We start from the raw sequence: 12,479 nt of genomic DNA on the forward strand, positions 1-12,479 counted from the left end.
ATACCTTCCTGTGCTCCTTACCTTAATAACCACTTCTACAGTATTTCCAGGTTTAGGAGGACACCTGGATATATGTTATGGAGACGAGTAGGGGATGTTCTCTGGTCATGTTCTAGGGTGACAATTGCACCAAACATACAGTATGAAGAATAATTGTTGTCACCCTAAGGAAATGTGTTACTGGCAAACTCACAGGGTAAAAAAAATATATAATAACCATATAAAAAGAACTGCAATGCAGCCACCATATCTAAAGATTAGTAGTCTGCATCATTTTTATTTATTATGTTTTGTTTTTGATTTTTAATGCACTTTCTACTACATTTCTAAATGAAATAACATTTCTACTAATTGCCCACTAAGTTCTTGTCAGTACACTAACTGTAAAAAACAATGAATATGACTAGCAGCGCCTTTAAGGACATTCTGTGAAAGCATATACAAAGACAACTTGACTGTTTTCATTTTTTTTATAAGTATTTTATTGTCTCATTCAGGATGTATACTGCGTCAGAGCTCTAGTGTGGTGTACAATGCAGAAGGAAGAGGAAGCTATTAAAGATTTAAATTACAGCCTACATCTCAATCCATCACATGTCTGCTCTCTTATTCTACGAGGCAACATCCAAAAATACATAACATTAGAAAATAATGCATTCAATACACTGAATGATGATCAAGCAAAGGTATTTATTTATCAAAGTACAGTAATAAAGTTTTATACAATATAGTTATGTTTTGTTGTGCTTCTAATACCAACCACTTAGCACTGCTTTTGTCACCGTGCTTTTCTGTTCTGCCATGTCCAGGCCTTTGTTGTTCTGTTGCTTTATCAACAACCTAAAGGCAAGTCAGTTATTGCCTTTAGTCACTCCAGGTGCAGAGCAGCGGTTTGCTATTGTACTGTACTAAATTAGTGAAAATAGATTTCTTCCTGCCTCAATATCTCACATTAAAGTAAATAGGATTGTTACACTTTTAATATTCTCACAATAATAAAACTATATTGGCTTTAAATCAATCATGCATAAATAATTTACATTATGTCCTCTGCATTTTTAGGCTTTACAAATGAATTACTCCTCCCTCCGATTTTTACATGTAAAGGACTTTAACAGTCTTCATATATCTGAATTCTACAATAGGTAGGTATTAGTTTTAGCAAAGTCAAATGAAATAAGAAAGAAAATGCTGGCGAATCAGTCTAGTTCTACAATATATTTGATCTTGGGATGTGCTTTTTTAACTTTGTGATGGCTAAAGGAAATGTTTGTGTTTGCTTGACCTACAATAGACAAACTTTTCAGTTGGTAATGCAGTCTTGCAGTTCCTGTACAGCAGCATATGTTCATGTGCCTAAAGAAGCATGCCTTTAGGAGGAAAAAACAAAGTGACAAAAAGAAAAGCTCATCCCCTTGCCCCCTTGCCTTTTTCTGTCCAGGCACAGACTGAGATTGGCCCAGAAAAAAGTACTGGAGGTAAAATCTCTGGACTGCAGAAAAAACAACTTTTTCATTTTTTTTAATGGACTTTTCATTTTTTTCTGTTATTTTGGCTACAGTTTTGCTTTAAATGCACTGTAAAAACATTCTAATGGCATTAGGTATGTCACCACAACACAAATTCAAAAACATACATAATGGTTATACAAACTACTTTTTTCTGTTGTAATTTTCCATTTAGGACCCTTTAAAAACAAAGCATTTTTAAATGCATGCATGAGTATCCTATTTTATATTCATGGATATAAGGTTCCTTTTTCCTTTTACAAACCTAAAAAAATCATTCAAGCAAAGATAGGCTTGCAGCATTAAGCTTCAGATTGCATTTTCTGCTCTGTCATCTTCTCATGCAAGCATAATGACTCTATTGTCAAAGAAATACAATGGTACCAGTAAATTTAAATAGATCTAGATTTCAAAATAAGTCATATTTCTTTTATAATCTAATGCTAAATACCTAGGGCAATAGGAAATTCAAGAAAGCACATATCATATCATTTTTTTTTCAGCTCAGTGGTATTTAGGTTCCTGAGATGAAATGCAATAGACCTGAGGCAAATTTGTTCCTTGCCAAAATATTTCCCGACATTTCAAAATGAACAAATATAAACATTATGACATCCAAAACATCTGTCTACAGTGTAGAGTGTGTCATTGACATCTGCCAAATATTTGTTAAAAATGTATGTATGTATGTAAACATAAATCTTTGTATTCCACATAAAAATTTACTACTGTGGGTGCTTTACAGAGGGTTCTTTCTGCATTTACTATGCTGCACAAAAATAAAAAATAAACCTTTGATCACCAGAAATAAGTCAGTGCTGAGTATCCCGAACTGCAGCACAGTGAATATAACATTTTTCTACCCTTCCCATTTCCAATCCATCATTTCCCCCCTTGAAGTTGCCAGGTCCACATACTGTCACTCTTTTCTATTCTATTTTTTAAGCAGGGAATCTAACATTCTCTCAAACATTCCCTGGTGGGGAATCATCCAGGTCCATGTGTTTCAATGGCAGAAACTGATTCCCACCAGGGAATGTTTGAGGGAATGTTAAAAAGCACACAAAATGTTGTCCTCAGAACAGCAATCGTTCCTTCAAATGCATCAAACTCACAGTGATAAATAAAAAGGGTATATTGTTTCTCCAAAAACACACACATGGGAACTAAACCTTACTACTTATTACCAAATGCTACCCTCCAGAAATTATAGTTACAACATCTTGATCCTATGTTAATAGTGGGTTGATGAGGTTATCAGGAATATTTTTTTGAGATGTTGAATAAAGATTGTGACTTTAAGATTGTACTATATGCTCATTATGTATTTTTGTTCTTTTGTGGCATAGTAATATGTTGCGGTTGTTACCTGCTACTTACTGTATGTGTCTACAGCAATTTAGATACAATAGCTGATCCTCTGGCTTATTTACCAGCTATTTAAAATCTTTAAACCTACTGTAGTATTGTTTAAAAGTTTAGGGCCAGTTAGAAATATCTTTATTTTCCATGAAAAAAAGAAAATGAGTTTAAATAGCACAAAGTACAAAATGAATATGAAATTCATTGACAAAGGTATAAATAATGGTTGTTATTTGAATTAAAATGTAAAAGAAACATATTATTTTATCATAAAATCCTCCATTTGCAGCAATTACAGCTTAGCAGAACGTGAACATTCTAGATGTCAGTTTGTTGGTGATCTGATGAGATTTCACCCCATGTTTCTTGGAGCATCTCACACTAGGTTGTATGGCTGGATGGGCACTTCTTACAAAGCTGCTTCCATAACTGTTCGATAGGGTTGGTATTTGGTGACTGGTGGCTATTCCATCCTACCCAGAAAACCAGCTGTCTGCTTCTTTTCTAAATAGTCCTTGCATAGTTTTGAGATGAGGTTACAACATTGTCCTGTTGTAAGATGAAATTGGCTCCAGTCAAGTGCTGTCCACAGGGTATATCATGGTGTTAAAAATGGAATATTAGCCTTCCTTCCTCAAGGTCCCTTTCACCCTATACAAAACTCCCACCTGATCACCACCAAAGCAGTCCTAGGACATCACATTGCCTCCCCTATGTTTACCAGACGGTATTAAGCACTTCTCCGGCATCCTTTCATTTGTTCGGTGTCTCACAACTGTTTTTTTGACGATTCAAACAACTAAAACTTGGGTTCCTTTTCTCCAGTGGCTGTTTAGTTCTATCCATCTCAATCTTTTCATTTTATTTTCCATTCTTAGATATGACTTTTTTTCTCTCCCTAGAAGACCAGCTTGCTGGAGTGGCTCTCTTTACTGTAAATGATGAAACGTGTTTTGCACGTTTCATCATTTGACAGTTGACAGTCGAGAACCTGTGAGGCCTCTGTTTCTCAAACTACCCACTCTAGGTTATTATCCTCTTGCACAGTTTTGCACCGGGCCCCTCCACTCTTCTTTTTATAAAATAAAGGCAGTTTGTGCTGCTAACTGAAAGAGTAGTACACCCCATTGCCCACATTTGCAGATGCAACAGATACTCAACTAGTCTAAGGCTTCATACACATGCTAGGTTTTTGTGGTTGGAAACAATCTTTAGTTTCCAACTACAAATGACTGAAAGATAAATGAACAAGGGCTGTACATCGCCATTCTGCTCTATGGAGAAAAGAGGGGGAGAAAAAGCGAGCAGCTCCCCGCTGCACTCTCCTCCCTTCACTTCCATTGTGTTTGTTCATCTTCTGTCGTTTATGGATCCACCAGGACAGATCCATGAACAACATCGGAAGCCTCTGTCAGATTCTCCAGATGAGCCCTGCTCCTCATAATGGCTAAGGCATCTGACATGCATACACAGCCTTAAGAAGGTCAGTTTAATTGCTGTTTTATTTAAATCAGTGTAACCGTTTGAGCTATAGTAAGATATGATCAATTCACCTTTTTCACCAACAGACGTGCATTAGTGAACACAGCATTCCATTGTAACTCAAGAGTAATTGTTGCTGACAATGGGCCTTTCTACATTTACACAAATTTTTAATTTATTAACAGCCATTTCCAGCTAACATTGTCATTTACAACACTAACAATGGCTGGGCAGAATTTTCGATCAATTCATGTTATTGGAATAAACAAAACAATTGTTTTCTTTCAAAAATTAGGGTATTTCTATCTTACCCTAAACTTTTTAACAGCCATTTACCTCATTCCCAATTAGGTTATAAACAATTTGGACTTTTTGGACCTGCTGCTCTCCTGGAATGTCAGGATCTAAAAGAGGAATTCCTGTGTTTGCGTCAATTTTCTCCTGGCAGCTTACAAAGGGCTGAGGATTCTCTTTATGGTTCCTTTACCACTGAGTCACATGGTACTTTATATTCAGACATACCAGGCATGTTTCTTTTCTTCCTGGTGGTCAGCAGGTAAGTATAAGTTTCAGGTCGAGTCACTGTCCAAGTGAATTGGAACAGAGCCTGTGCAGTTCTGTTCCCAGTGGTTGTGAATATTTGCCTAAATTGCTAGTGTGCAACTAACCTGTGCAAAGTGGGGTTGGTTTCGGGTTTAAAGAGACAGGCATTTTTTGTAACTATGAGCTTTTATTATTTTTTACTTTATTACACAGTACATCACAGTACCCAGTACATCACTGCATCTAGTTTACAATACAGCTGGTAAGTATGGGCATAACAACTAATGAAAAATATAACATTTTAGAGTAAAGAGATGGTACCGGTTCTGCCAGTAAATTCTAAGAAATTACAAGAAGTATTACCTACCAATTCCACAATGTAATGAGAAATCAAGTCACAAATGTTCAGTCAGATGGTACGTTTCAAACTTGGCTCAGAAAATTTCGTACAATCGTCATGCATCACAACGCATATAAACAGCAAATGAATTTCACGTCTTTTTCTGTATCATTTTATGCTGTGTGGCTGCTTTTTACAGCTGCATTCAGAACAACAGATTCATACCATGAAGGTTGCCTAGAAGGTCACACCAAAATAAGATTTTTTTCCAGGCAATGTCCTCACAAAAACTTATTTTATTATTTGAGTTATTGTGTTAGGACCATGACTCCTAATCTTAAATACAAAACCTACTTACTAGCCTGCAGCTACCCATAGACATCAAATTATATCAGAATTGTGGGTATATTCTGATGAACAGAAGATCTTTTTCATGGGCATTTCCTGTATGATTTAGAATCAGACACACAAACATTTTCCAAAGCCTGTGGACAACTAGAAAGATTTTTGATAATCTTAAATGCTTGGATTGCATGTGGGGGTAAGGATGACAGTAGGTGGACATTCCTGGTGCCAGTTTACCTTAAGAGAAAAAATATAAGGTAGAAAATCTGACCAGTCATATTCTTCCTTCAAGAAAAGTTGCTGTCTTGTCTAGAAATTGCAAAATGCCAATAGACACATGACTGTTACTGAATGCAGCTGGCTGGGTCAAGTGACAATCATTTTGTGCCTACAGGACCTTTTACACCATTGTATCTCTATTCTCATACTGTTGATGACGTTAACTTTGCCCCTCTCCCTTCTCTTTGTTTTATGAACCAAGCAAGAACATATCTATTGAGCATCCAGAAAAGTACTGAACATTATTGTTATAAATATGCGAAGAAGGATATTGTGTACAGAAAACAATAGTTTAAAGAGTGTTCATTGCAATTTAATGCTGTAAAATGCATAGATGTTTTTTTTTCCAGAAAATGAGCAATAGTTAACTAGAAATCATTTGGATATAATAGGAGAGTTTACATTCAACCGTATTATTCTGCAGGTATTATTATACCGAACAAAGGCATACAAGCACAGCATTTTCTCAATAAACAATTCCTAAAACAACAATCTTCCATAGCATCTAGGTTTTCTGTTTTGCTTGTTAGTATTAAGAACAGTGTGTCCCCTGGTGCTCTAACTGACTCTTTAGCACTCAAGTGATTCTGACTTCATGTGGTGCTTAGCAACTGAGCTACAAATATCATGCAGACTTACTGGATAAAATTTATCATAATTCCTTCTGTTAAGTGTGTACCAAGGGGCAGCAGATACATCTGCTTATCCAATGAACTTTGATGTTTTAAACATCAATATATTGAGTGTTTGGCAAGACTTTTTAAGATATAACTTCAGAAAATCTGACACAGACTTTAATATAAACATATGTGTGTTTAAATTAAGGATGAAAAGCTCAAAATTAGAACCAATATTCTGTAAAAAATATCTATTATTATCATGAAATTATCACCCACTAATCAGAGTTTTTAATAACAAAATATAACAATAGTTTACAAATAAGTTTACAAAATAGTTTACAAAATAGTTTACAAATAAGTTTACAAATTTACAAAAGGTACAAATTGAAAGACACACTGAATGCATATCCAAACCAAAAACGTAATATACTGCAGTTTAAAGAGGAACTAAACCTGTGCAACTCACTAATCCCTATCGCATGCGCAGCTCAGCTTTTTTCAACAGCTTTCTCAGCGCAATCAGGCAGAAAAGATTTTTATTGCAAAAGAGATATCACCTGTCCCTTTCTGCAATAACCACCTGCCTTATCCTGTATTTTGCAAAGTGGAATCTTAGTTTCACTTTAATTATCCTTGGAAGTGGGGGCTTTTGTTTTTGAGTTTAGATAAATTTTTAAAGGAAATATGTGCTTTAATATGCTTTCTGCATCCAAGAGTTACTACAAGTATTCAGATCAAAAGTCTTTATATATCTGACTACAGTTACAGACAATTACTGTAGGCTTACAATTATAGCGTCTGGCAAAAATGAAGGTCTTTGGTGCGTCATTGTTATATTGTTTGGCAGTAAGCAGGCTAAAATTCTCATGCCCAGGGACCCTGACCCAATGTGAAAGTTCTACACCATGTAGTAGTGAGGACTGCAGTTGAGAGTTTAATGGCAAGTCATAACATTCCATGTAATTGAAGGAGAATTCTTTTCTTTTACAAATATGGATCAATAAGGTGAATGTATAACCAAAACATTTTTTTTATGTTTTTGTTTTGGAAGGAAGGGTTATAATTCTATCATTTTATCTTCTGTGGTTTTGTGCAGTTGGAGAGCTTTTCCTTCCATTTGTGCCACAGACATTACAGGAAATAAGATGACCTATGATATGGTGAAAGATTTACCCTCGCCTATGATTCAGTATAAAATCTAAAATTTTGGACTTCCCTTTACCTTCTGTTTCAGTGTCAATGGTCACCAGGAGGGTCTAACCTCAATTTTAAAGGCAGATCTCCAGAATAATGTAAAATACCACTTACTACTAAGTAGTTAAATAACAATGTTAATGCAAAATGTATAATATTTTTGGATTAAAAAATGCTAGTATCCTGCTCCATTTATCTAATTTCATACAGTACTCATTTGTGATGAGACAGGATGTTCTGAGCCTCTGCTGAACTTTTGTTGTGTTTTTTGTAACTCAGTGATAACTGCTGAAAATTCATAACGTATTATTTTCTCAGATAATTGTGAGACTTAAACTTTTCCCTAATGATACAAATTGTCTATTCTGTGCTTTCTGCTATTGTGCTTTTCTCAGCTAGTCCTTTCAAACAGAATTTGCAGAGCTAGGATATGCATATATTTGTCATTACAAAATAAAACTAGAAGCACGGACTGCTAGAATTTGGTGGAATTACAGCACATTTTTTTTGTCTCTAGTTTTCTGTGGTCATTAAATGTACCGCATACAGTGGTAAGCCTTCCGGTAGTTTGCTCCTCCATGCAAGATTCCTTATTCCATTTAAAAAGAATATCTTCTGCACCCGGTAAGACCAAAATGTGCTTGCTTTGTAAACCGCCAGTCTACTAAAGTGTTGGTTCGACTTTTGAGTATGTTTTTTACAAATTAAATGCAGTATGATTACATTACAGATCTCCGTAATCCAATTATTTCCTTTTTTATATTTTATACTTTTAATCTCAATTTTTCACTTGCCCCTATTATTTATATTTATTTTCTGTTGTATGTAAATGACATGACCACACTTATCTTCACATACTTTGCCTTTTTATGTTTTATGGAATCTACATAAAATTTCTTTCTATCCTTATGTCACGTTGGAACATTTCAGATTATTTTGCTCTATGACCACAGAAGAAAGCTATTGTGTGAATAAAGCCGGCTAATAGTGTTTATGGGCTTTATACATACACTGCTACAACTTACAACTGCTAAAATATACCCCATTTAGGTCTTTTACATGCAGATCAAAGAAAAGCCCTTTGATTTCTTTGACTAAAACATTCTTTATTTATTGAATAGCAGAAAATAACAGATTAACAATACAGAGGACAAACATCCATAAAAACAATAACAAAGCATGTACAATCAATGTAAAATCATCCAAAATACTATTTAATGATAACTGGTAACAGTGTATAACTATAACCAATTAATTCATTTATACAGAGAAACCAAAAAACTTGCAAACCATCCAAAACCTAACACTCCAGTTATACTGGTAACACCGATACCAACATTATGCAAATGTGAGTTATGTCATGAGGGGTCTAGGTGGTGTCTGAAGTCCATAGATTCCAAAACCAAGGCATCTGCACTCTCAAAATTTGCCACTTTGTGTAGCCACACCTGGAGAGGATGCACAACATTTCCAGAACAGGGGAATACAGGACGTTGCAGCAGTAACCAAATGCTTCAGCACTGTTAGGATGTGTTTTTAGGGGAACATGTTATAATGAAACAGAGAAAAGGCCAGGTCATCTGTTAATAAATATTTGGTGAAATTCTACACAATCTCTTGCACCATGTCGCAGAAGTGTCTCAAAACAGGGCACGACTAAAAGATATGGAACATCATACTTGCTCCTGGGATAAGTCCCCAAAAACATTCTGATTCTGTTGGAAAGTAGTGATGTAGCAGTTCTGGTTTTCCATACCAGCAAGATAAGAACTTATTGGCCAGTTCCTGGAACCCGCTACTGATCAACTTGTGTTATGAAAAAAATCCTATCTCTTTGTAACAAGGTGTAAAACCTTCCCAGCTCTGCTTCCCATAAGTGTAAGAAAGACAGAATATAATTCTGTGTAGGGTTTTAGAAAATGAATACAGGGAAGAAAGAGCATATCGAACTACCGTGTAATTTAAAAGATGGTAGGTTTTACCTGAGAGAAAAGAATGCAAGAAATGTGAAAGTTTTATTTCCTTTTTAAAAAAAAATGCATTACTTATGGAAAGTCAGGAGACATAAAGTCTTCAGTACAGGCTCAGTACATTTGGAGTATAAAGTCCTGAGCCCTGCAAATATTTGAAGACAATAGTCTGTGAAATCCAGCTGTTTCCACAACTATAGGGAAGGAAGCATTTCTCAAAATCAGAAAAAAGGCAATGGGCAAGGTGATAGAGTAGGTTTGATAAAAAAAAGTATTTTACAAATATCCAAAGTGAGACCAATGGTTGTATCTTTACGGAGTTTCAACGAATTAGGCCTGGCCAACCAAGGCAAGATGCTCATCTGTTCTATTAACAACCACTTTTTAAACTCAGCATTTGGACACCAGTCTGAAGAACCCTGACCAGAGGTAAAGCAGCATAATAGAAGGATAAATTAGGAATTCCCAGGTCCCTGACCTTTTTAGAGTCAAATAGTAATTGCTGACCTAGTCTAGGGCTGTTGTTTTCCCATTAAAACTGAATATTGGTGAGTGCAAAAATTTGTAATAGGAAAATTGTAACCATAAGAGTTTGTAAAAGATGCAATATGCTTGGCAAAATTTTCAGTTTAATATTAGTACATTGTTCAACCAAGAAAATGTAGGAAAATGAGGCTTAAAATTCAACTAAATTATCTGCGATAAGACAGTGGGTATAATTGTGCTCAGATACCTAATAGCCCAGACTTCTCGTCAAAAAGAATTGGACTGGTATAAATGCCTTTGCATAGACTGGGGAAGTGAAAGATTCAGAGCTGCACACTTGGAATAATTATTTTTGAAGTTGGAGAGTGCTCAAAACCTTCTAAAAATTTAAACAATCAAGGTAGCAAGAATACAGGGTTGGAAATTTCAAATAAAAAGTTAACCACAGAAGAGGCAAACTTATGGTGCTTCCCAGCAATAGTGAAGTCTATAATGTTTCTGCAAGCAATAGATCCCAGTAAAGGTCCCAAAGTCAAAATTTTAAATATTAGGGGAGAGCGGACAACCCAGTCTCCTTCCTTTAGAGACCGAGAATGATTCCTAGGGAAATCTATTCACCCTGACAGGCAGTGGCAGATGGCACACATCCAGGCCAATATAATATCCCCGAAACCTTTGTCTTCAAAACCGGATACATTAACATTCAATCCATCTGGTCAACCCGTGGATATTAACAGCATCTGTATAGTATTGTCTTTTTAGTTGGGTGTGAAACAAATCAGTTGTGTTTTTTATGATTTAATTTTCCTCTCTAGATAAATAAAATTGAAATAAATGAATATGGTAGGAGAGGTACAAAAGAAGCCACATGACAGTGTCACCACCCTTTTGTCAGTTCCAGCAAATATATGTAATAAATATAATCACTTTAAAACTACATTGAATTATATTTGTTTACATTGCTTTATTTTGTAACCCAACAGTTCTCAAGAGTAAAAACAAAGAGTCCCATCATAAGGATCATTATAAAGCTTCTTATCATTGTGGTGCTTTGACCAGTTGTACCAAAAGACCTGAACTTGAAAGCAGAAGGAAACATGCAAGTGCTTTGTCTGCATACTGTTCAGGATCAAGAGGAATGTCGGCTACAGTCTAGTTTCACTTTAATATACAACTAACTTTGGTAGTTGTCAAAGTAATAATCAAATTGTAATTTCACATTTTTAAATCTTTCAGGTACACTTATAATCTTTATAATATCTGCTACCTCTCTCTTTCCCTAGTGCTTGTAGACATTCCTATACTGCTATTATCAAATATAAAAAATCTAAAAGTACAAACCCACTAATGGCATAATTGGAGTAACTTCAATGTATGTTGGCACTCGGCAAGCAAAAAAAGTCTCCATAGATTGCTTTAATTCTTTGCAGTGTTTACTGAAGAAGACTTTCAGAGCTCCTTCACACCTGAGCAGTTTAGCTGAGTAGTGCATTGCATGATAACTGAGTATGGTAACTGGACTGTTTCATTCAATGGTTCAGTTGGAATCTGTACAGTGGCATGCATTTTATCCTGCATACATCAGTTTTCAGTTGAATTAGCTGCTTTGAGATGAGAGATTACCTTTACTGCACACAAACCACACTTCTATGGATCCTAGGTGAAGTATCAAATATTTTTAAACTCTTAAACAATGAGTAACACTGATTATGTTTCATTTGATTTAATATCAGGCTATTTTATATAAAAATGATTTTTCTCATAATAATATCTCAAAAATACACGTAGTTGTTGAGATTGCATAACTAGTAGTATGGTACACTAATATACATTTTCCAAGCTTCAGCCCTGTTACAATCTTTTTTACATTAAACTACTTGGTCAAATGGTAGGAGAAGGGCAATATATGTGTAATAGAGGTCACAAAACAACTACATCTCCTCACCGTATCGTGCTTTTGGAGATAGAGGTCAACGAATTATTATTATCTTGTGTTTGTATATCATTACCTTTTCCACAGTAAAAAAAAGTAAGGCATTGTAATACCAATTACAGAAGTGCTTACTATCTAATGCTTCTACCATAGCCATAGTTTAACGTTGCTAACAAAGTCATAGGGCCATTTTTTTTAAGGTAAGCTAGTTAACCTACTAGTATGTTGTTGGGATATACAAGAAAGCCCACACAAACAAGGGGAGAACACACAAACTGCATAATTTTAGACCCTTTATGTTACAAGGCCAGGGTACAACAAAGCCATCACATATTAGAAATGTTTGCTTAGATCAGTGCTTGCCTTTGCCATATGAACAGAAACATGGATGTGTATGGTTTCCTTTAGTTGTCTGAT

At 35.3% G+C, this 12,479-nt stretch overlaps 1 long non-coding RNA gene across 1 annotated transcript; it reads left to right on the forward strand.

The window, feature by feature from the left end:
• The first annotated feature begins 540 nt into the window (after window positions 1-540).
• Window positions 541-11,420, forward strand: LOC140322110 (uncharacterized). The gene is made up of 3 exons (XR_011919140.1): window positions 541-686; window positions 1,063-1,145; window positions 11,113-11,420. It is a non-coding gene; the product is annotated as an uncharacterized lncRNA (long non-coding RNA).
• Window positions 11,421-12,479: the final 1,059 nt, after the last annotated feature.

The sequence above is a fragment of the Pyxicephalus adspersus genome, chromosome 2, assembly GCF_032062135.1.
Source record: "Pyxicephalus adspersus chromosome 2, UCB_Pads_2.0, whole genome shotgun sequence".
NCBI lineage: Eukaryota > Metazoa > Chordata > Amphibia > Anura > Pyxicephalidae > Pyxicephalus > Pyxicephalus adspersus.